Genomic DNA, 23,407 nt, shown 5'->3' with positions numbered 1-23,407 from the left:
CCATGGCCTCTGCTTCAGTTCCTGCCTCAAGGTCCCTGATAGAGTTCTTGCTCTGAGTTCCCTTCATTATTAATGTTACCTGGAAGTCTAAGTCCCAATAAACCATTTCATTCCCAGGTTGTGTTTGATCATAGTCTTGTCTTGTCATGTCTTTTCTCTCCTCTCCTCTCCTCTCCTCTCCTCCCCTCCCCTCCCCTCCCCTCCCCTCCCCTCCTTCCTTTCCTTCCTTCCTTCCTTCCTTCCTTCCTTCCTTCCTTCCTTCCTTCCTTTCTTTCTTTCTTTCTTTCTTTCTTTCTTTCCTTCTTTCTTTCTTTCTCTTTTATCAGAGCAACAAAAAAGCAAACCAAGTGACAAAGGACCAACTACAGCAGGTGGATTGTGATGTTTGTAATTTAACAGAAACATAAAACTTTCTCACTTGATTCATATTTCATTCAAACAAGTAGTGGGAAACCCCGGTAGGGTTCCCATATTGGGAAGGCTAGACTGGAAAAGGATATAAAGGCACCATACCAGTTCAGCCAGGTTCTGCTTCTAGTGTGCAAAATGATTCTAGACCAACCAGCCACATCTAACCCACAGCATGAATGCACCCTAACACAAAATCATAAACTCTCTTAAAACATCACGGGAAAATTTTCTGTGTGACTATAATTGCAACATGATTCTGTGAGTCTTGAGTATAAACTCTGTGGATGACAAAATTGTATTATAATCTCCAAAGGAAGCCTTTCTTGGCTTTCAGTTTTCTTCAACAATATGACTGTTCTGTCTCTGAGGAGACTTCTGACGTAATCATACTGTTGATGATGTCTTATACTGCAACATCTCTCATGGTTCACAATGTGCTTGAACAGATAAATAAAACTTAGTGAAGAGACTTATAAGTACATGATTAGGGAATGGAAGTGTCAGAGAGATGCCATCTCCTTAACTCCTCAGAGGACAGATCCTCAGACACACTGTTTATCTCTATAGATTCTCCGAGTGTACCCACCTCTGCACTATCATTTACACTTGGTTCTCAAGCCAGATGTGCCTCTGTTGTATGGTGTCTCATAGGAGGATGTGCACACACATATTTACTCACCTCAGATAGAAAACTATGACAGACCAAAGTAAGAATAGCTCGAAAGTCCAACTCAGTGAAATGAGTGTATTGGATTGACTTCTAGATATATGGGTGAGGGAGGACTTACAGGAACATAGACATCTCAGAGACAGCTACAGCTCGTTATAAGATCAGAGGGAGGGGGTTGTCTTGTGAATCTTGTAAGTTCCTGAAAGTTGTGTGTCTTTTTAAAATTGTATTAACAATTTTTATTTTGTGTTATGTGTCTGAGTTGGGGAATGAGGAGGTGTGTGCAGAAAGTACAGGTTCCTGAGACCAGAACTGTTATATCTCCCTGAAGCGGCAGCTACAGGTGATTATGAGACATCTGACATGGATGCTAGGATCTGAACTTATGCTTTCTGCAAGAGCAGTACACAGTCACTTCTCTCCGGGCCAGCATTTTCCATGTCTTAAGGAGTCTTCCTAAAGACTGCCTAAATTTCCATAAGATTCCTTCCAAAGTGGAACATTTCAATTTGGAGGACAATTGTTACACAGCAACCTCTCGTTCTACCCTACTTCTGAAGGACACTGTGAATTTCCCAGTCCTGGGAAATGTCTCCTGTGAATACCATGAATTGTCTTACTCTGAGACCTTACCACCTGTCAGGCACACAATGTTTAATGTTCTATGTTACTTAATTCTTCCCTGTGGCTATTAATACAGGGCAAGACCTCCTCAACCAACAAAGAAGGACATCACTTGTTCCTGCCCACTTCTGTTGCCACCCCCTTACATTTCTCTTTGCTTCTGCAAAGAAGCTTTGAATATCTTTATGTACATCTTCAGAAATACCAGACTCTCAGGTCCAGGAACATCTCACTCTCATACCATCTCTTCCTTTACTTTCAGGGGGCAGTGTTAACATCACCTCAGAACAGACTTCTGTGGCCTCTCATGAAGAACGTGCCCCATCATACATTCGCAGAGCTGTTTGTACTGATACCACAAATGCAATGTGTTCTTTATACTTCCTATTCCAACTTCAAAACTAACTGAAGTCTTGCTTGCCCAGCTGAGAACCCTGGCATCTAGCAGAGCCAAGTCACTTCCTAAAGTGAAAAGATACTTATTTGGGAGGCTAAACCCAGGGTTTGTGGACAGAGATGGTGCTGTGCTGCTAAGCAGGATTCTTGTCTTGTGTTGGCTTGTTGCTGTGCCCAGAAGGGATTGGAAGGTTACTTGGTAGCCCCAAGGCCCATGAATAGATTTTTTTGAAAGTGAATGAGTTGAGGGGGTGAAGGAAGATGAATTTCAGGTGAGCCTTTCAGCCTGTAAAGTTAATAGCAGCCTACCCAGTCCCACAGGGAACTTGGCACCTCTTTCTTCCAGCTTTCCTTTCTGTCGCCTTTCCAGGGATGGAAAGCATAATTGAACCAGATGTTTAATGCAGTTCATTTTAAAACAAATTAAAAGGGAAGAGTATTTTAGTGTTTAAGTTTAGTTCCCACACTCTCCAGGATTTTTCTAGAGCCTCATTGGAATAGCGGACAGATAGCAGGTTCATGTAAGATGAGTCATACACAATATATAACAGGTCCTATGCCTGTACCGACCTGGGCTAGGGCAACTAGCTGTTCTGTCTAGCCAGGCCCAACAGGGAAGCCAGAATCTGAGATTTTCTATGTAGAAGTTAGAAGAGTCCATACCTGTTGTGGGTCTTTTTCTGGGTATATATGAACAAACATCAATATGCGATATGGTACCCAAAACAGACCAAAGAAATGGCTCTACCCAAGTCTAGAAGAGTGAACCAGTGTTCCTTTGGGGTTATTTACAGGAGCACAGGTGACTCAAAGGCAGCTTCTTAACAGAAAAGTCCACCCCTGCATGGGAGGATACTCATGAAAGCTGCTTGCCTTGAGAACCCTGCATTTGAAGGCAGTTGGACTGAAGAGTCTCGGCCGCTGTTACTGCTCATATAACCTTGGGGAAGGGAGCCTTGCTTCCTGACTCTTTTAAGTTTTATTTACTTCCTGGGACTTGCGTGTTTTCTTTAGTTCCTGAATCTTATCAGCCTACCACCTCCTTCTCCTAGAGAATTCTTCTTCTTGGAGAAAATAGTTACATAATACCAGCAAGACTGAGGCAGAGAGTTAGAAGAAATGGGCCAATCAGAGTGACTGGACGCTGTTTATTTGATATCTCAGTGCAGATTCCCTCTGCAGCAAACACCAAGCTTGTGGAGAGTTCCATGAAACACAGCTTAGAGTCCAGAAAATTTCCATGATAAGGTACATCCTTCCACTGACATTCACAGTAGAGTTTTCTTCCTTAAGTTTGCCAACTCCTTTATATTCTTGGGTGTGTATACTAAGCCATTGCTATCCTAGAAGGTTTCCACAGGGAAAAATGAATTAAGTTGGTCAAGGAGAATAGGATGTATCATGATGTACCTTAGGTACTAAAGCTTAGGAGAATGGAAAGGAATATGCCTGGGATGAATTTGAGTTATGGTCCAGTAAAGGGCACATGTCAGATAATAGGAATCTCATGCAAACCCCAAGAGGCTGATTGACCTCAAGTGGCTCCAATGAGACAGAGACCTTGACTAAAGTAGGTACTGGCAGTATTTAGATGCAGAAAACACCCTAGGTCTTTTAAGCAGAAAATTGATACCGTGAAAGAGTTGTTTATAAATATGTGAAAGAGCTGGCAGAACAAGAAGGAAGCATCACTAAATGAGCATATCTAGTACCATGCCCATACCAGCTATGGCCCAGTGGCCATGTCTCCTGCTGTCAATTGCTGCCACCACCAATGACTTTCACTGCCATGGCAGTGTTGTGAGATGCTCTACCACAGATCGAGGTCACTACAAGTTCTCACCTCTGTCCAGCCTTCTTTGATAGGACTCAATATCCTCACCGCCTGGCATTTTTCAAATCACACTGAATGTACTAGATTAACGGTCTAATTTCTATCTAGCTGTCAGGGCTTTCAGACAGTTTATTTTAGTTTCCTAACTTTTCCAAATAAATGGGGATAAGATGGTGGCTGAGAGAGCCAACTCCAGCTTTTCCTAAACCACATACAAATGTGGATGGCACAGCTGTCTGGCACTGGTTAGATTAGACTTTAAGTGGCGCTGACAGAGATTCCCAACAGAGTAAGACTGAGCTCTCTTTTCCCTCTATCTTGTCTTCTCTTACACTGGTGGGTGTGTCCCAAGCCACAACCCATGCATGGGTCACATGTATCCCAGCATAGCTATGGATGTTGCACAATCATAAAGTCACTTAATTATGAAATTATTTTGTGATTTTTTTTGGGGGGGGGGGGTACCTCAGTTGCACAGATTTTTATCATATACTTTGTAGTTAACAACTTGTCACAATATCAAAAAGTTGAACACACTTGTGGGGTCAATCCATCAAGACAAATGAACAGGGGCTGGGGGGCAGGTGAATCAATGAATAGACATATGTGTGAAGATGAGTAGAAACAAGGCATTCCCAGAGCAAGCTGGCTAGCTAGACTCACTGAGTCAGCAAGCTCTAGGTTCAAGTGAGAGACCCTGACTCAATAAGTCAGATGGAGATTGACTGAGGACATCCATTTTAACACCTGTCCTCGACATGCATGTATGTGAACACACATGCAGATACAGACAGGCACACATACACAGACAGACAGACAGACAGACAGACAGACAGACACACACACACACACACACACACACACACACACACACACACATACCACAAATTAATAAGCAATTAAAAAGATAAATGAGCACTTTGAGACCACTGGGGTCACAGGTCAGAGAGATTTACACTCATTGCCTCCAAACCAAGACTGACATTTCTAGGGGCTTCCACCAGTAGATACCTGAGACTTACCTCTGTCCTCCTGTAAAGCTCTGAATTCACCTGAGTCCCTGTCTGTTTCTCCTGCAGAGGGACGCTTCCTAAATACAGAGACCATTGGAACATCCAGTCCTGAGTACCTGGATGCTACCAAGACATGAATGTGAAATGAGTTCATTCCATTTCCCACCATAGGTGACAGTGGCTTGAGGAAGTGCCACCTTTCACTTGCCTGTCCTACCCTACCACAGCAGGGTAGCTCTATACAGAGATTAGAGACAGGGTATCAGTGAGGTTGAGATAAAGTTTTGTAAGTATAAAACTTTGGCCACTTTAGTAGGGCCCAACCTTCCAAGCTCAGGTCCCTGATGCCTCTAGATCCAGGACTGATTCTCAGTGAGTTTTTGGAAAGTCATCCTTCCAAGACCACAGTGGGATGGTTTTCCTTGGTAGCAATCCAGTGCATTTGAGAGCTGGAGATGTCTGTTACATCTGGAAAAATACCCAAATCCCACCAATCTCTCCACAACCCACTGTGACATCTGCCCACAAAACCCATGGAAGGATCCTCAACCAGCCACATCCCTGTCTTTAGGAAGTTGCCATTATAAGAAAAGGAGGTCCAGCCCATAAACCCACTAGCTGTTTAATAATTTCTTTCCAAAGTACCAATCTAGTTTCATATTCATTCATATGATATTCAGGTATCATATCTCTGCTTTATGCAGGGATAATAGAACCATTGATTTTGAAAATACAAAGTAAAGTAAAATAAAATAAAATAAAATAAAATAAAATAAAAATTTCATGCTATTGCATGCCACTGTGCCAACAAACACAGGCAAAATTCTTTCAGGCTTCTCTTCCTCCATGTTCCTTCTTCTTCCTTCTTCCCTTTCATCTTCCTCCTGTCTGTCCCCCTTCTCTTCTTTTTTCTCTTCCCCCTTCATTTTATTTTTCTAAGGGGAAATAAGCAACAAGCAAGGAGTTAAGAGTATTGGTTTTGTTTGCACTGTGGAAAGCCAAGCTGCTGTGGAACCCAAAAGATGGAGATCACACCATGTCATGATGTAATCTCTTGCTACTCATGTTATCTTGGTTTGGGTCTGGATGGTATATCGGGAGACCACCCAGTCATCCTCTTCTCTAAAAATGACAAGAACAATCTGCATGAGGCTCTAGACAAATCACTATGGCCGATCTCCTTTGACTTTTGTATCAAGCACCCTCCTTGGCTTGGCCTGGTTTCTGGCATTCTAAAAAGGTTCTTAGCACCCCCAAATGGAGGCTTATCCAGATGACTTTAGAATCAAGGTGTACCTTTGTAGAAGCAGACACCAGAAAACTAAGTAGTAATACTTCAGAAATCTTCATTGGTTTCGGGGCACTTGGAATGGCAACAAAATCTCTTCGATTGTGTCTTGAAGTCCTATTATTCTTCAGGAGTCACTATGGGAAAGTCTTACTAGTCTGGACTTGTAAGCTGGCCAGGAAAGAAATGGACAGTAAAGCAGAGAAGGAAACTCCTAGAGATAGTTTCAGCCACTTTACAGTATTACTAGATTTCAGAGTCAATATAGTGTCTGTTGCTTGTGGTTGTTTGGTATTCAAGGATGTCTGGCCAAGGGGATATGTGGTGGTGAAATTCATCAGTGCACTATCCTTGCCCAGTGTGTATTTTGGTGAAAGCTGCAGAAACACAGGGAGTGGAGGCAGTTGTCCTCATCATGTCCACTGAGCCATGTCACAGAAGGTCAGAGTAAGATGTGAGAAATTTATTTGGGGCACTCTGCTAGTTGCATGGCTGTTGTTTGGATAAAATATCATGACCAAGAGCAACTTATGGTAAGAAAGGATTTATTTGGCTTCTACTTCTTGTCACAATCCAGAAGATTTTTTAGGAGAAATCAAGGCAGGAACTCAAGCAGCTAATCATATCACATCTACAAAAGCACAGAGAGAATAAACACATGGATCTGTGCTTCTTCTCAGTTAGATTTCTTCACTCTTATATAGTCTTATGTATTCTGGGACCCAGTGCATGAAATGGTGGCTCTCACACTCAAGATGGGTCTTCCTTTATTAATGATCAAGACAAACACCCAGAGACATGCCCAAAGGCCAGCCTGATCTAGACACTTTCACTTCCCAGGTGATTCCAGGTTTTATGAAGTTAGCAGTTAAACTGACCATAACTGGAGCATCTCAACATTCGTCTTTACTAAATGGTACCTGGGACATCAGAAGAAAAGACTTGGAAGCAATCATCACACTCAACTTTAAATACATCTTGCATCTGTTTGTTTAAGAATGAGTAGGAGAAGGCTCACTTGGTTCAGTTCTGTGACTGGTGGTCTGTGGTCTGGAATAGGGAGCCAGATCTCTGATAGAGGGAGAAGAAAATAGAGGTGAGGATGGAGAAAAGAGGAAAAGGAGATAGAACCCCAAATATAGATGAAAACCAATGACCAGTGTGACCTCTGCAGTACTTCCCAGACCTGTACTCTGTTGTCTCCAGGGTCCTCTCCACATTTACATTTGCTTGCTTCTGAAGCCAGGTGTATATTAAATGTCAACAATGAAAGACATGTTCAAAGATGGGAACTAAGCTGTGGAAGAAACCAGGTTCAAGGCCCAAACTGTAGCTCAGCTAATGTAGCTTGGCTAATGGAATGCTTGCTTAGCACATACAAAGTTGTGGGTTTGATACCCAGCATCACATAAACTGGTTAGGATGCTGTATGGCTGTAATTTCAGTCCTTGGGAGAGAGAGGGAGACTACATAGAGATTTTAAGATCAGTTTGAGCTGCATTGTGAGACTCTGGGAAGGAAGGGAGAGGGGGAGGAAAGGAGGGAAGGAAGGAGGGAGAAGGAGAGTAGAATGAGGGGGAAGGAAAGATGGAAGGGATGAAGAGAGGAGAGAAGGAGGGGAGGGGAGGAAATAAATTCAGGTACATGAATGGGTCTCCTTAGAAGCAATGGGTTTTTGTTTTTAGTTGGTAAGAAGGAAGAAGAAGAGAACATGGACTATAAATTTTTTCATGAACTGGCTTCTTTGGCCTGAAGGAAGCAGAGATTTGGACAATGAAATAATGATTTAATAGTCTTGAAGTCAATCAGCTGAATACAATAACATTAATTAGCCTTTTTATGCCCAACTCAAAACTAAGTCTGTTGTCTACTTATTTTTGTTCCAAAAGGATTACTAATGCAATCTTTAATATTTCACCGGGCTCTGGATTCATCACCACACTGGCTACTAATTTTCTCTTCCATACCTTGAAATTGTACCCTCGAAAATTCTGTCCATGGACTGTATCTAAATCTCAGGATCGCACAATGCACTGGGTGAGGCTGCTCAGTCTTTGGACAATGGGATAATAGCTTCAGTCCAGCCAGCAGAGGAAGTCGAGAGCAAGGGAATCTGGATAATGCGAGTTTAATTCATTATTCAAACCTGCAAGGGATTTGCTGGAAACAAAGAGAGAAGAGGGATAATGGTGTCATTATTTTTATTACTCTTGTTGGACAAACCTAGCGTGAAACATTAGAGGAGACTGGAGAGCTTTCTGACGGCTGACAAATTGGCACACAGAGCAATATGGATAGACGAAGAGGAAGCAGACAGATCTTTGCTTTCGTATTTGAGTCCTGCTAACAATGTGTATGTTACTGTGGCATTCTTAAAATTCTCATCGCTTCTTATGCTTTGGAGGATGTCCTGGAGCTGGAAAAGAAATGCTTGTGGCTCGATGAGTGGAATCCAAGACTCTTTGGAGCATCTTCAGTTGCCTGTAACATTGGACCACAAAGACAGGTGACAGTGCATTGGCATCGTGTCATAGTGAAGACTTTATATGAGAACAGGACTTCTGAGAGACAACTAGGGCTATCAGAAGCTATAGTCTGTTTATCTCAGACCTAGGAGGCTCTTGTCAGTCATTTCAACTATCTTTCTGAACATCTATCCATCTTTCTTTTCTTTTCTTTTCTTTTCTTTTCTTTTCTTTTCTTTTCTTTTCTTTCTTTCTTTCTTTCTCTCTTTCTTTCTTTCTTTCTTTCTTTCTTTCTTTCTTTCTTTGTTGATTGGGTTTCTTATAGCCCAAGCTGGCCTCAAATTTTCTCTATATCTGAGAATGGCCTTGAACTCTTGATCCTCCTGCCTCTACCTCCCCAATGCAGGTCTTACAGGAACACTTGGTTTGTGAGATGCTGGGGATTGAATTCCAGGCCTCGTGAACGCTAGGCAAGTTCTCTATAACTGAGCTACCACACCACCGTCCAGTAGAGAATATTTGTCTTTATCATTTCTGTTTGCTATATAGAAACACAACATTGCTACCCCAGCCAAGCCATTTGTAAGCCTTTGGGGGATGCTGTGAAAATACGACAGTGCATTGGGTCTTGTTATACGGAAATGAGGTGAGGTCCGGTAGAGTTGAAGGAATGGCCCTCCTCTGAGCTGCCAACAGCAGACTGGGCTGCTTGTGTAGGACATAATATGGCATGGTCTGTGGCCATTGTTCTTAGGCTACTATAAGTCCCCCATATAGTTTTGGGGAGCTGGCTGTACCATTGAAGTGCTTTATGTGCAAGCATGAGCACTGGATTTCCATTGCCAGAACTCACCAGGGTACAAAATCCAGATGGGGCTGTGCCTAAGTTAAATCTCATCACTGGAAGGATTGGCATAGGAAGATCCTTGGGTCTTGTGGGCAGCCAGGCTAGCAGAATCAAAATGTTTCAGGCCAGTGAGAGATTCTCCCTCAATAAACAAGGTGGTAACTCATTGAGGAATACAGTCAGCAACAACTTCTGGCCTCCACATGTACACCACACACACACACACACACACACACACACACACACACACGGTCCTCACGGTCCTCACTCACATGACTCTTTTACTCCAAGATTAGCTCTTATTTCAGGGCCTGAAATTCAGCCATCACACTTCTGAATGGTTTTCTCTGTTGAGGATGCTCTAAAACAGCAAGTAACCCTGAGAAAGGAAGTGTGAGAAGCTGCTGATGCTAGAATGTTCCTGGCCACTCAACATAGCTTTGGTCTCATCTGAGGCAAGAAAGGGGTGAGGGACAAAGAGAGGGCATCCATGTAGTGGAAGTATTGCAGAGACCTGAGGAACCCACAGAAGATGTGGTGCTTAATCTTCATCATCAGCTTTATGGTTTTTAATATCACCATGGAAACACTCCTCTGAGTACATCTATGAGGGTATTTCCATAACTTAATAGAGCAATAAAGACCCACCCTGATGGGCCAGCACCGTGACAGAGGCTGGTGTCTCAGACTGAACAAAGCAAAGAAAGTCCTCTGAGAACAAGCATTCTCTGCTCTCTGCCACCTGACTGGATGTGACATGATATGACAATGCCCTTGCATCCACAACTTCCTCATCATGATAGACTGTACTCTTGAACTGTGAGCCAAAAGAAACCCTCCTTTGTTTAAGCTGCTTTTAAAGGATGTTTGGTCAACAACAACATGAAAAGTTATAAATACAAAAGGAAAAGAGATATGCCATACGGTAGACACACAAACACACAAAACTACATTCTTGTCATCTGGACCATTCTGCTTCCCTGAGTCTGACTCTACTGAGATAAGCAGCTGAGAAAGACCAGAGATGCACAGACACATGCTCAGTTTCTGGTGAGAAGGCCACCAACTTTTAGACAAAGAGATCCACTCAAAGTAGAAAGCTAATCTCACAAAACCCTTACACAAGACTCAGGGCACCTGAGCTCAAGATGGTTTTGTGGCTGTAGTGCAGTTAGGTCACCACTGTATCTGAACCTTAGTTGTCATGATCTGTAACATGAACATAAAATGGTGTGGTTTGAATGAGAAATGTCCCCATTGGGTTCAAATAGGTAGAAAAAAATGGTGGCCAACTAGTACTGCTGATGGTGAGGTTATATAATCTTTAGAAAATGGATCCTAGCTGAAAGAAGACATTCTGGAAGAAGAGATGCAGGTTTTGAGGGTGCATAACCTGGTCCTACTTCTTGCCTGTTCTCTGTTTCCTGTATGCAAATTTCCTGCTACCTGCTGCCACATCTTACCCGCATTACAGATTCCCTCTGGAACCTTGAAGCAAGCTAACTCTTCAGTAACTTGCTTTTGGTCATGGTATTTCATCACAGCACAGAAAAATAACTAATATAAACATCAGCCCTCATGAGCCAATGCCTTCATTTCTGTATCTAGCCAAATATGTATCAAAGATGATGTTCTATGTATCAGACACCATCAGAGGAGCCAAGGGCACTAAACAAATAATAAACACCAGGCCAAACTTGCCACTGTGGTGATTACTTTCTGGTGACAATGTTTTTGAAAGGGCTTTGTAAACACATAGATATTCCAGAAATGAAAAACTCTGCTATGTGGAGCCTGAAGTCATTTGTCATTTATTCAAGTTCTTTGATATGAGGGAATATAGAATGAGTGTCAAACTGGTGCTTAGGATTATTGTCTTTGAGTTGTGTGTGTGTGTTACTTGTGTGCAGGTACACTTGTGTGTGTGCATGCATGTACATGTGTGCATATATATTTATATGCAGTTACCATTCCCCAGGTATCAACTACCTTGATTTTTGAAGCACTCTCTCTTTGGTGTAGAAGTCATCAATCTAGCCGGCCTGTTGACCACTGAGATCTTCTGTCTGCACCTCTCCAGAGTTGGTACTATAAGCACTTGTCATGATGCCTGGCTTTTCGACAATGGCTATGGAGATGAACTCTAGTCATGTTTGCAAGGCAAAGACCTGACCAATTCAACGATAATCCTCATCCCTCTCCTTGGGGATGCTACAGTCTTGGCTTCTTTCTATAAATCTCTTACTTGAGCTCGCTTGCACTGAAGAGCTCTCCTGCTTGCTTTACTTATTTCGTCTCTGTGATATGGCCCCAAAGCAGGCTCAGGACAGCAGACGCAGCACAGTGGACAACATACCTGTCCCTGCTTGTCAAACAGACCCAGAGGCAGGTAAAAAATGCTTACTAGTCAATCAGATTTTCTCCAGCAATGACTCCAGGCACACAAGAGACACTCGGGCAGAGACATCAGGCGTGAGAATGAAATGTGTGTGCAAAGAAACCAAGCGGACATGCCAGCCTGGCATGCCTAATCCAGTAGCCTCCATATTTAATTTAATAGAGAAATAACACTTTCCATTCCCGTCACCAGAAAACACTCACCATATGAATGCATGCTGCCTATTAATACTTACTCCTTCATGCATAAACAATCTCATTTCAGAAGTCTCTCTCCCAGAGATGCTTATCTTCCCTTCTGTAGCACGTGGGGTTGGGGGAGGCAAGGTGAGCATGCTCCATTTCACATGGCTGGACTCGCAGCCCAACTCCCAATGTGAGGAATAACAGCAGTTAATGAGTATTACCTAGTCAGCGCCCCAAATAGTGAGATACCGAATCCCATTCACTCTATCATGGCCATGACTGACATTTAATTATTCTCTATTTTTTTGGTCTTATAATTCCTTTCTTATCATTCATTGTAAATCCTTTGGAAGCTGCTAGGAAAAAAAAGCAAGATCGAGTGACAAAACAGAGATAATGAAATCAGAGGCAGGAGAATAAAATTATGTCTTGTAGGTAAAGTGATGATTCAGGAGAGCAAGTTTTTTCATAAGGTACAGAGGCTGGAGGCGGAGTCAGTACAGCTGAGCCAAAGACCCTGGGGAGAGGCACACATAGACCATAGATGTAGTACTGCAGGCTAGGAAAGCACTGGACACTGTCAATCAAATATTCTGCTCTTTAGTCTAGTTGAGCTGTGTGACCCTAAGTGTTTACCTTTACCCAGCAAGGTCCACAGGGTACTCTGGAATATTACTATAAACCCACATACAATGTATGCTTATTTTCCAAATGTAAGCGCTGTGAACCAGCAACAGGCTCACTGGGTAAAGGAGCTTGCTGCCAAAATCTAATGACCTGGTTCAGGACCTGAGACCGACCTGATGGAAGGAAAGAATCAATCTCTGCAAGCTGTTCTCTAACACACACACACACACACACACACACACACACACACACACACACACACGCTGTAAGATCCCCTTTGTCCTCGAATTACTGGTAAGAGTGGGGAGTAGAGGTCAACAACCTGACTTGGCTGATTCCCAACCAGATGCTGCCTGTACTAACTCCAACATGGGAGCCATAAACATCTATACCCCCAGATAAGACATTGATGAGAGACAAAAGTAGATGCCAATCAAGTCCAGCTTGGCCAACCAATGACATCACTGGGCTTACCTAAACAGCACATGTAAGAGGTTATTTTCAAGATCATTGTGATCCCCAAACAGCTGTGTGTCTCCACCAAGTCCAAGCCCATCATAGACTGTGATCTCATTAAAAAAAATGCATCATGCAGTCTCCCTTTCAGTTAACTTCCTATATAACCCCGACTCTTCCAAGATCATTTGCAACTGGAGAATGAGAGGAAGGAGTAATGGCTGGGATCTCAGGTGAGGTGCCAAGACTCCCTGTCCCCTTAAATTATGGAGAGACCTACTCACCTCTGTTTCGTTCTGTTTAATCAGTTGACATTGCTACTAAGTCATACTACTCTTAAACGGCCATGGAACGATCTGATTATGCCTAGAAATGGAAGTTTCTAGACACCAAGGTGAAGCTAGCTAAGAAGGCACAAGTTGCTACTTCAACTAGAAAGGCTAAAAGGGCTTTGGAGAGGCTTTTTAGCATATCTCAGGCCATGGCCCTCTTTGAAGGAGTCCAGGAAGAGACCCATCTCAGAACCCCTGCCATATTCAGTAACCTGTTGGGAGGAAGCCATGAAGTCAGAGGTTTAAGCACAGTGCAGCAGCTGCCCAGTGGTGAGTGTGGTCCTTGAAACCTCAGAGGACAGTTCTACAGGTCATCCCTGAAAGGAAGGGTTTCCCCCACCCACCCCTGTGTGTGTGTGTGTGTGCAAGCACTCGTGTGTGTGTGTGTGTGTGTGTGTGTGTGTGTGTGTGTGTGTGCGCGCGCGTGTGCGCGCGCGTGTGCGCGCACGCATGCACACATGGGTCTACATATTTCCTGTGATGCCAGAGGTCAACCTTGTATGCCACGCACCAAGTGATGTGCACCACTGAGTGCCAGTGCTGGGTTGTAAACACTCACCACCATACTCGGCTTTCTCATGGATACCGAGGGATCAAACTTAGGTCCTTAGCAAGACAAGCCTATCACTTACTGAACCATCTCCACAGCAAAGGAAGTGTGCCATGTTGTACCCTTGTTAATCTCTCTCTTCATTTCTCCATTCAAACATACCATTACAGGTCTTCTGTTCAGAAACAGGCCAACCATCAACCTACACATTCAGAAGGATTGCCTTTCCTGCTCAGGGTTGGCCAGGAGATGTATCCTCTGAGATGTCTCACTTCAAAACCACACTAACCACTAATCACCTGCACTCTGAAATCCACCATTTGTACATCTATCTCTGTCCCCATGGCCTCCCCACAACAAATGACTTAGTGTGACAGGGGTATTGGAGTTGGTCTGCTTCTGGACTCCTTCAAAGGTTGATTGTAGCTTGGGGTGCCCTAAAAGTCTTACTGAACTTCCTATAGAAAAGAGGGGCTCCTTGGGAGGGATGTCCCTGTGGAGGTGCAGCCCCATGCAGATGTGGAATTTTAAAGCCTAGATGGGTTTGACAGACATTATGGAAGAGGGGCAGTCATCATGACAAGAGAATAGCTCTATGCAAGAGGAATAAATATTTGGTATTTACCTACTCCCAATCAGTAAATAGTTAAGATAATAGGATCTCACATTTGCTTGTTAAGGAGGAAAATAAAAAAATAAAAAAATGAAAGGAAGGGGAGGCAAAATGGCTCAATGGGCAGAGGTGCTTGCCATCAAGCCTGATAACCTGAATTACACACACACACATACACACAACACACACACACACACACACACACACACACACACACACACAAATAAAGAAATTAACTAATTAAAATATTTTAATATGAAAGGGAGAAGCATAGACTGGTCTTAATAGGATAGAATTGGAATTGAAAGTTACATGGAGAACAGGGCTTTCTCAATATGTATAGATAGATGTATGGGGAAACATACATCTAAGTGTTGTGCATGTATAGCTGTATGTGTACACATATTGTTCTTCATCAAACACAACTGGGATGGCTCAGTGACTGAGAGCATTTGATTCTCTTGCTGAGGACCTCGGTTCAGTATTAATTGGTTAGGGTTCTCTAGAGCAGTGGTTTTCAATCTATGGGTCACAACCCTTTTTGGTGGAGGGCATGTTAAAAGACCCTTTCACAGGAGTCACCTAGGACCTTTGGAAAATAGATATTTACATTACAATTCATAACAGTAGAAAAAACCCTGCACTTGCAAAGTAGCAATGAAAATAATTTTATGGTTGGGAGTCATCACAACATGAGCAACTGTATTAAAGTTACATAATGAGATATATATACATTTATTTTTAATATACTTATTGGCCATCATAATTTATTCTCTTTCCAGGTGATTCTCATAGCAGCTGAGGCTTTAAACCCAGTGAAGACTTTCCTACTTAAAGTGCTGACCCAGATCCAACAATAAGACATCCCCAGGAGTGCTATCCTGGACACTAGAGCTAAATGCTGTGTGTGTGTGTGTGTGTGTGTGTGTGTGCATGTGCATACATACATGTGAAGGTGTGTGTATTCATGGATCTACATGTGTGTTGTTATGCATGTGAAAGCCAGAGATAGTCTTCCCTGTCACTCTCCAGGCTCAATCCACTTTCTTTTTCTGAGAAAAGATCTCTTCACTGACCTGATGCTTGCCAATTCAGCTAGGCAGATTAGCCAGAAAGTCTGAGAGATTCCCCTCTCTCTGCCCCTCCAGCACCGAGGTTATGGTCACATGCCATCACATCTGGGTTTTTAATATGGGATCTAGGGATCAAACTCGGGTCTTTCTTCTAATACAGCAAACATTTTACCATCTGAACCATTTGCTCAGCCCCAGTGTGATTCATTTTTATAAGTATCCAAGGTCATGGCTCGAATGTCAGTCAGTATGTCTGGTTGAATCTCATGAACAGTCTCCAGGAGACTTCATCCCTTGGCTGTACATGTGCTTTTTCTAAGTGAGTTTCCCCCTCAGATCTCAGGTTTGACAACTTGGCTCTTTGAAACAAACCCTTGCATTGCATCCAGTTAACCCAACTCTTCTTTCTTGGACGCCAAGATTTTAACTGTCCTGGATTTCTCTGGCTTTCACATGAGCTAACCTTCTGCCAGAGAGGGAGATGAATATAACTAGACTGTGTAAAAATATTTGCCCCAATGGTCAATGGTCCCTAACTTGAAGTGTGTTAAAAATCCATGTGGCAGCTCCCTAATTCTTAATGAGTTTCATATTGTTTTTCCATTTCTCTAGCTTGAGTCAGTCTGCTGATTCTCAAGGATATGACTTCTAGCTGTCTTCTCCGTCTACAGAGTTTCCTTTTGGATGCTGTGACACCAAATAACTAACCATGTTAAGACTGTTTAGAAATAAGGAGGTGGTGAGCTCTGAATGAGGCTCAGACACCTTTCCTAATGGTAAAAGACATGCAGCTGGGGGTGGGGGCAGGCCTATCTTGACACTTTGGCCTTGTGATGGTTAATGTTGATTGTCAACTTGAAAGGGCCTGGATTCACATAGCAGACAAACCATAAGAAAATTTCTAGATTGTCTTAACTTAGGTGTAAAGACCCACCTTAAATGGGGGCAGCACCATCTCATGGGCTTGGGTCTTAAGTGAGTAAAAACAAGAGAGCAAACTGAGGGCCAGCATTTATTTCTCTCTGCTTCCTGACTGTGGATAAAATGTAGCCAGCTTTCCCAGGTTCCCACTGCCATGTCGGACTGGACCCTCAAACTGTGAGTGACAATAAACCCTTCTCCACTAAGTTGCTTTTGTCAGGATAGTTTTTCATAGTAAAACTAAGTCATACATACATGCCATGGTCTGCATAGCTGATATAATATAGGCTCACTCTTTCTTTTCATATGTGTATGTCTGTGGTGTGTGTGGGGGGGGTGTGTATGTGTTGTATGTGCATGTGTGTGTAGGTGCAAACACCTGTGCATATATGTGAGGAAGCCAGAAGAGGTTCTGTTCTGTTCTGCTTTTTCATTCTCTGCTTTTCTCTTATTGAACCAGCAGTTAGCAAAACCCAGTAACCCCGTCTCTGCCCTTTACAGCTGAGGGAATGCACCTATTCTTGCCAATCCAACCAGATTTTCATGTAGGTGCTGAAGATATCAGGTCCTTGTGTTTGCACAGTGTGTAATCTTACCCCACCATCTTACTTATGGGAGTACTAGTTAAAACATCATCACACACCACACCAGACGAGTCTGGTAATTCTGTGGAATGGAGAAACAGGTCCTCATACTTAGAAGGGGTACAGCTTAACCATCCAAAAACAAACCAGGAAGCAGAACATCAGGTTGGCAAGAAATGGATTACTAATGATCTCACAAGCTAGTGTAGACCTGAGACTCTATATTACATTTTCTGATTCCCAATTAACTCTCTACACACATTACAAATAGTCTTCATGCTACTTAGTGCATTCCCTGACCAAGGCAGGCTTATATGTTATGTATGGGCCCAAGTCCTAGGTTCAGAGAGACACTCTGTCTCAAGGGAATAAGACACAGAGTTATAGAGAAAGACACCTAAAGTCCTCTTCTGGCCTCTGCACATGTATAGGTACATACAACCACATACACATGAGCAAAAACACATGCGCACATGTGCATAAACACATAAGACAAGAAAGAAGAAAGGAAGAGAGAGACACAGCATTCAACATACCTGAATAGTCCTCACCATACATCCATCTATACCCTAATTTGGACAAACTGAGAATGTCTTATTCCTAATTTGGGAGGCAGTGATGTTGAATCCACAGATATGGAAGATGGTTTATGTAAAGGCAGCTAAAATCATTAGAGTCAGCACAGAGCTTAAACCTTTGCCACTTCCTGTCCCTTGTTTACTGTACACCCTCTGCTATTTCTCCTTAACATCTGCCACTTCCTGCAGGGATACACCATGTCTTCACGAGAAGCAGCTACAGAAATGACAAAAAGGTTGAACATATATTGAAAGAGGATTTACTACATAGTCGTGCACAGTGTAGGCCAGGGTAGTCAAATGAAGACTGTCTTAACATTGAGGAGGCTGTTTGGTACACAAATCTACGTCTCTTAGCAGTACCAATCTAGTGCTAAAGGCTTGGAGGGTTTGTTGTTTAAAGATATTTTCTTTATTTATATTTCAAATGTTATCCCCTTTCCTAGTTTCCCCTCAAAAATCCCCTATGCCTTCCCCCCTCCCCTTGCTCCCCAACCCATACACTCCCACTTCCTGGGCCTGACATTCCCCTATACTAGAGCATAGAACCTTTACAGGACCAAGGGCCACTCCTCCCATTAATGACCGACTAGGCCATCCTTTGCTACATAAGCAGCTAGACCCATGAGTCCCACCACGTGTTTTCTTTAATTGGTGGTTTAGTCCCAGAGAGCTCGGGGGGTTCTGCTTAGTTCATATTGTTGTTCCTCCTATGGGCCTGCACACCCCTTCAGCTCCTTAGGTACTTTCTGTAGCTCTTTCCCTCAGAAGATGGAAAGATCTCCCATGCTCATGGATTGGCAGGATTAGTATAGTAAAAATGGCCATCTTGCCAAAAGCAATCTACAGATTCAATGCAATCCCCATCAAAATTCCAACTCAATTCTTCACAGAGTTAGAAAAGGCAATTTGCAAATTTATCTGGAATAACAAAAAAACCCAGGATAGCAAAAACTATTCTCAACAATAAAAGAACCTCTGGTGGAATCACCATCCCTGACTTCAAGCTGTACTACAGAGCAATTGTGATAAAAACAAACAAACAAACAAACAAAAAACTGCATGGTACTGGTACAGCAACAGACAGGTAGATCAATGGAATAGAATTGAAGACCCAGAAATGAACCCACACACCTATGGTCACTTGATCTTTGACAAAGGTGCTAAAACCATCCAGTGGGAAAAAAGACAGCATTTTCAACAAATGGTGCTGGCTCAACTGGCAGTTAGCACGTAGAAGAATGCGAATTGATCCATTCTTATCTCCTTTGAGGGTTTTTAATAAACTACCAGCCTTCAGTTCACATTTGAAGGCCAACAAAGCTGGATTCTGATGTCAGCAATAGCAGTTGGTGACAGCAACAGAAGTGTTCTTACCGAGACTCAAGGGCAAGCAGATAAAATCAATGGCTTTTCCATGGGACCCCCCCCCCCCTTACATCTGGGTCATGGCTGGAAGGTGACACTCTATAGAATACAGGGTGAATAGCACCAGGGGAATGATAGCATAGGTGTTCTCTGGCCTCCATTTGCACATGCACACATGCACACAAACACTTTCCTGCACATAAACACACAAATACTTTTTAAAGGACATATGGAAGTCTAACATAGTCTGCTTGTCATGTCCTCAGAAATGGGATTTTCACAGCAGCTTCCTGGATCCTCTTTCTGTCTCTTCCAATTTATCCTCCACACTACCTCAAAAGTAAGCTTTCTAAATCATGTGCTCAGAAGTCTCCAGTAACTCTCCTTGCTTACATGATGAGAAAAAGAACCCAAACTCTTCTGTTGAAGTCACGTCCGAGCTTCATTTGTGAGCTTCCTTGAACCTTGGTGGCATTGGCTCCTTCCATAGAGGGTTTCAGAAGTTCCTAAGGGCAGCCCATGCCTTTGTTGCTGGGCTTGAACAAGCCATTTCTCTGCTTTGAAGCTCTCCCCCCTTGGAGCCAACGCTCCAAATCCCAATGATGCTTCAAGATCCTGGCTCCAAAGTCCATACTCTCCAGAAATGATCGCCTCCCCAAACCTCTTCATCTTTTACCTCATGAGACATTTATCATACTCTGTTTTCTATCACTATTATTTATAGACATGTCAAATCTCAACTTTCAGACCATTTCTTTTTTTTCCAAACCTAGGATCCACTTCTGGCTTATTTTTCTATCCATTGAAAGATTTAATGGCAGCCTGATCACAGTAGACTCACTGTGGCTGAGTGGTGACCACAGGGAAAGTTTCAGTTTCTTGGAGGCTTGAATTTGAATCCTGGCTTTGCTTTCCACTCACTGTCTGACCTTAACTGAGCCAACTCACCTGAGCATGGGTGTCTTCACAGCAGAGCCATGGGGGTGGGTGGTGAAGCAATGGATAAAATGTCTGATCTAGACCTTGACGTAGACAGACGATAAATGATGGGCCCAGGCTTACGCATTATGGCAGGAAGTCAACAGTCAGGGGAATGTTCGAGTCAAGCATCCAACTAAATTATAATTGGCAGTTCAGCCAATTTCTTCACATTCAAAAAGGAAAGTTCTTTTCCAACAACACAAGATATCCTAAACTGCAGATATACCCAACTGTATGGCAGGACTTGTTACTGAACAGTTCACACTTAAAAACTGTGCACCTGGGTTATAAAAAGTAATTATGAAAAAGGATCTCATCGTAGAGGCTGAGGATGTAGCTCTGTCAGTAAAGAGATGGCTGAACGTGGCCAAACCTGTGAGGTCCATCCCCGGCACTGCATTGAATGTGCTGTGGTGGTGCACACTTGTAATCCCAGAGCTCACAAGGTAGAGGCAGAGAGCTCAGAAGTTCAACATCACCCTTGGCTCCCTAGTGAGTTCCAGGCCAGCCTAGGCTACATGAGAGCCTATCTAAAAGGAAAAAGAGAAGAAAAATCAGGCAGGCAGACAGACATACTAAAAAGGAAAATGTTTTAAGTAGATTTGTAACTGTGTTGGACTGTATTAATAGCTATGCTGGGTGCATGTTGGCCTTAGGTTGAACACACCTCCAAAGACTGAAGTATAAAACTCCGAGGGGTGGCTCGGTGTGAGAGCCCTTGCCTAGCACACCAAGAGGTCTCTGGTACCACAGAACAAGACAAAAGAAAACGCAAATCCAAAGTCCCAGCACCTCCCAGAATGAATCTTATCTGCTTCCCCTGCTGCCCTTCTTAAGGCTGATTCTTCCTTCAGTCAAGCCTTGGGGCACACCATCTATCTCCCCTCTGAGTTGTCTTCCTAAGCCCCAGGCTATGAGTGTTTAAATATGGCCCCCAGATGGTGCTGGGAAAGAGAGAGCAGAGCATCACCATCACCACCCCCATCCTGCCTGCTTCACCCAACTGGCCCAATGAGAATCAGGAGACTGCAAAGGGACCTGAGGGAGGCTTTTGAAGTGCCGGCTGCACAGAAGCTAGCAGAGCCAAGAAGCAGCAGTGTCAGATTTACTGCGGCCCTGAGAACTACAGATATTAGGTTGGCTGTAGCTCGCTGACCTCTTTGGGCTTTCAATTTGGGTCTGAGATTTATGGCCTCCTTGCCTTGGCTTTTGAAATTCCCAGGGATCTGCCTGTGCCTTTAATATTTCTGCCCCTATCCTGTGCCCCCCACCCCATGCCCCGTACCCGCCCCAGTCCACGAGGGCTTCCTGTTTTCCAGGATCAGAGATAAAGAAGACACAAACCACGGAACACCAATACTATGTAATTTTTTTTTGGTCATGACTCCTTAATTTCTCAGGCATCCTAGGTGTTCTGTCAAGTTGCAGTCTGGAAGTCTAGACCGAGAGATAGCTATGATAGAAAAGGTGCGTCTGTATTTCGAGCCCTCAGAATTTATTCTAGCCATCTGACAGTTGCTTGGAGATACAATCTCAATTTTTGCAATGGCCCCTTCAGTGAGATATTTATGGCACATACAACTATAATTATTTACCTGTAACAAAGTCCAGGTCTGTCTGCTTCAGGTGACGCAGGCAGCTGAGTCCCAAGGAGGACAGATCCATCTTCCTTCTGCCCAGAAGTCGACCTTTTGCCCTCAGGACCTTGCCCACCTCATTATGAAAATGTGGACAGGCTGGGGCACGGCTGTTTCCTGTGTAGGCTCTGGTTATGCTAATACTAGGGATAACGAAGAGATGGGCCCTGGGATCTCCTCCAGAACAGACAGAGTCTGGTGCAATATCTTTCTTTCTCATCCAGTGACTTCAAATGGGTAAATACTCCAGTCCTAGTGTGTGTGTGTGTGTGTGTGTGTGTGTGTGTGTGTGTGTGTGTGTGTGTGTGCGCGTGTGCGTGAAGAAGCTAGAAGAGGGCATAGTTGCCCTACTTTGTCACTCTCTACTTTATGTCCTTCAGAACAGGCCTCTCACTGAACCTGGAGCTAGACTGTGTCAGAAAGCTCCTTGTCTCTGTTTTCCACCATGCGGGGTGGTTAGCATATATACAGGCCACTCAGCTTTTTACATGATGCGGGAGATTCCACCAAAGATCTTCATGCTGTATAACAGGCACTCTTATTCACTGAACCATCTCTCCCAGCCTCATCCATTAGTATGTAAAAGGTTAGTATTCTCTGCAAACATATACACACGAGTATAGACAAGCACCCTGCCAAGCCAGAGAGAGCCCAGGCAACAGAAGATCTCATGGCCGAACCTAGCCTCAAGATCTCCAAGGCCCTTTTCTTTCTTCACTCTGTGGGACTAACAGCCTCTGGCCTCTCCATTCAAATTTTATTTTCACTCAAAGCTCTCCCAAAGTCATTGCCCAGTTTCCAAATAGAATTTTTTTTAAATGGCTTTGGGAAAAATTCACAATCCATTTTAAAAGGCCCAGACTTGACAACGCTGACCAAATCTACAAGCTAGAGTCGCTGCACTCATGGGACAGTCCCCAAAGAGAGAGCTGAGAAATTTTTGAGTGATAAAAACCATGTGGGGATAGGAGGGGCAGAGTTCAGACAGAATCCCACATAGCCAAGGCTAACCTCAAACTCAGTGTAACCAAGGATGGCCTGGAGCTTCTGAGCCTCCTGCCTCCACCTCCAAAATGCTGGGATCACAGGCATGTACCACCATGCCAGATTTACGAAGCGTTGGAGATGGAGCCCAGGACTTCGTGCATGCTAGAAAGCGCTCCACTAACTAAGCCACACCCTTTACTTCAAAATGAGTTTGTTTTGAAGAGCCAGGATTTATTCAATAGGATACCATTTTTCTCTGTGTTTTTCCTTAAAATGTCAGGCTGAAGATGTAATTCAGTAGTAGAGAGTATCTGTGTGGGATATTACATGTCCCGAGTTCAATCCCCAGCAGCACAGAAAGCATAAGAAGGAATGAGAACTGTATTTGCATTCTTAACTCGTGTGTGATTGTCTCTGCTGCTGTTATCTGAGCTCCTGATGGAGGAAATGAAACCCAGAGGCTTCTGGGGGGCTCTCGGTGTGTGAGATGGCACGGAGATATTTTGCCTTTTGGCTCTTCTCCTGGCATTTGCATGGTCTAGACTCATCTGCCATCCTGTTGACATGAA

General features: G+C 43.5%; 1 long non-coding RNA gene across 1 annotated transcript; it reads right to left on the bottom strand.

The window, feature by feature from the left end:
* Nucleotides 1-6,764: 6,764 nt before the first annotated feature.
* Nucleotides 6,765-23,407, bottom strand: Gm34584. Its single transcript, XR_387339.3, has 4 exons — nt 21,810-23,407; nt 20,182-20,744; nt 8,204-8,396; nt 6,765-7,307 (listed from the first exon to the last, which is right to left on the bottom strand). It is a non-coding gene; the product is annotated as a predicted gene, 34584 (long non-coding RNA).

Source organism: Mus musculus, chromosome 1 (genome assembly GCF_000001635.26).
Source record: "Mus musculus strain C57BL/6J chromosome 1, GRCm38.p6 C57BL/6J".
Lineage (NCBI taxonomy): Eukaryota > Metazoa > Chordata > Mammalia > Rodentia > Muridae > Mus > Mus musculus.
The sequence above is the reverse complement of the archived record's forward strand: the minus strand, read 5'-3'. Positions and strand labels throughout refer to the sequence as shown.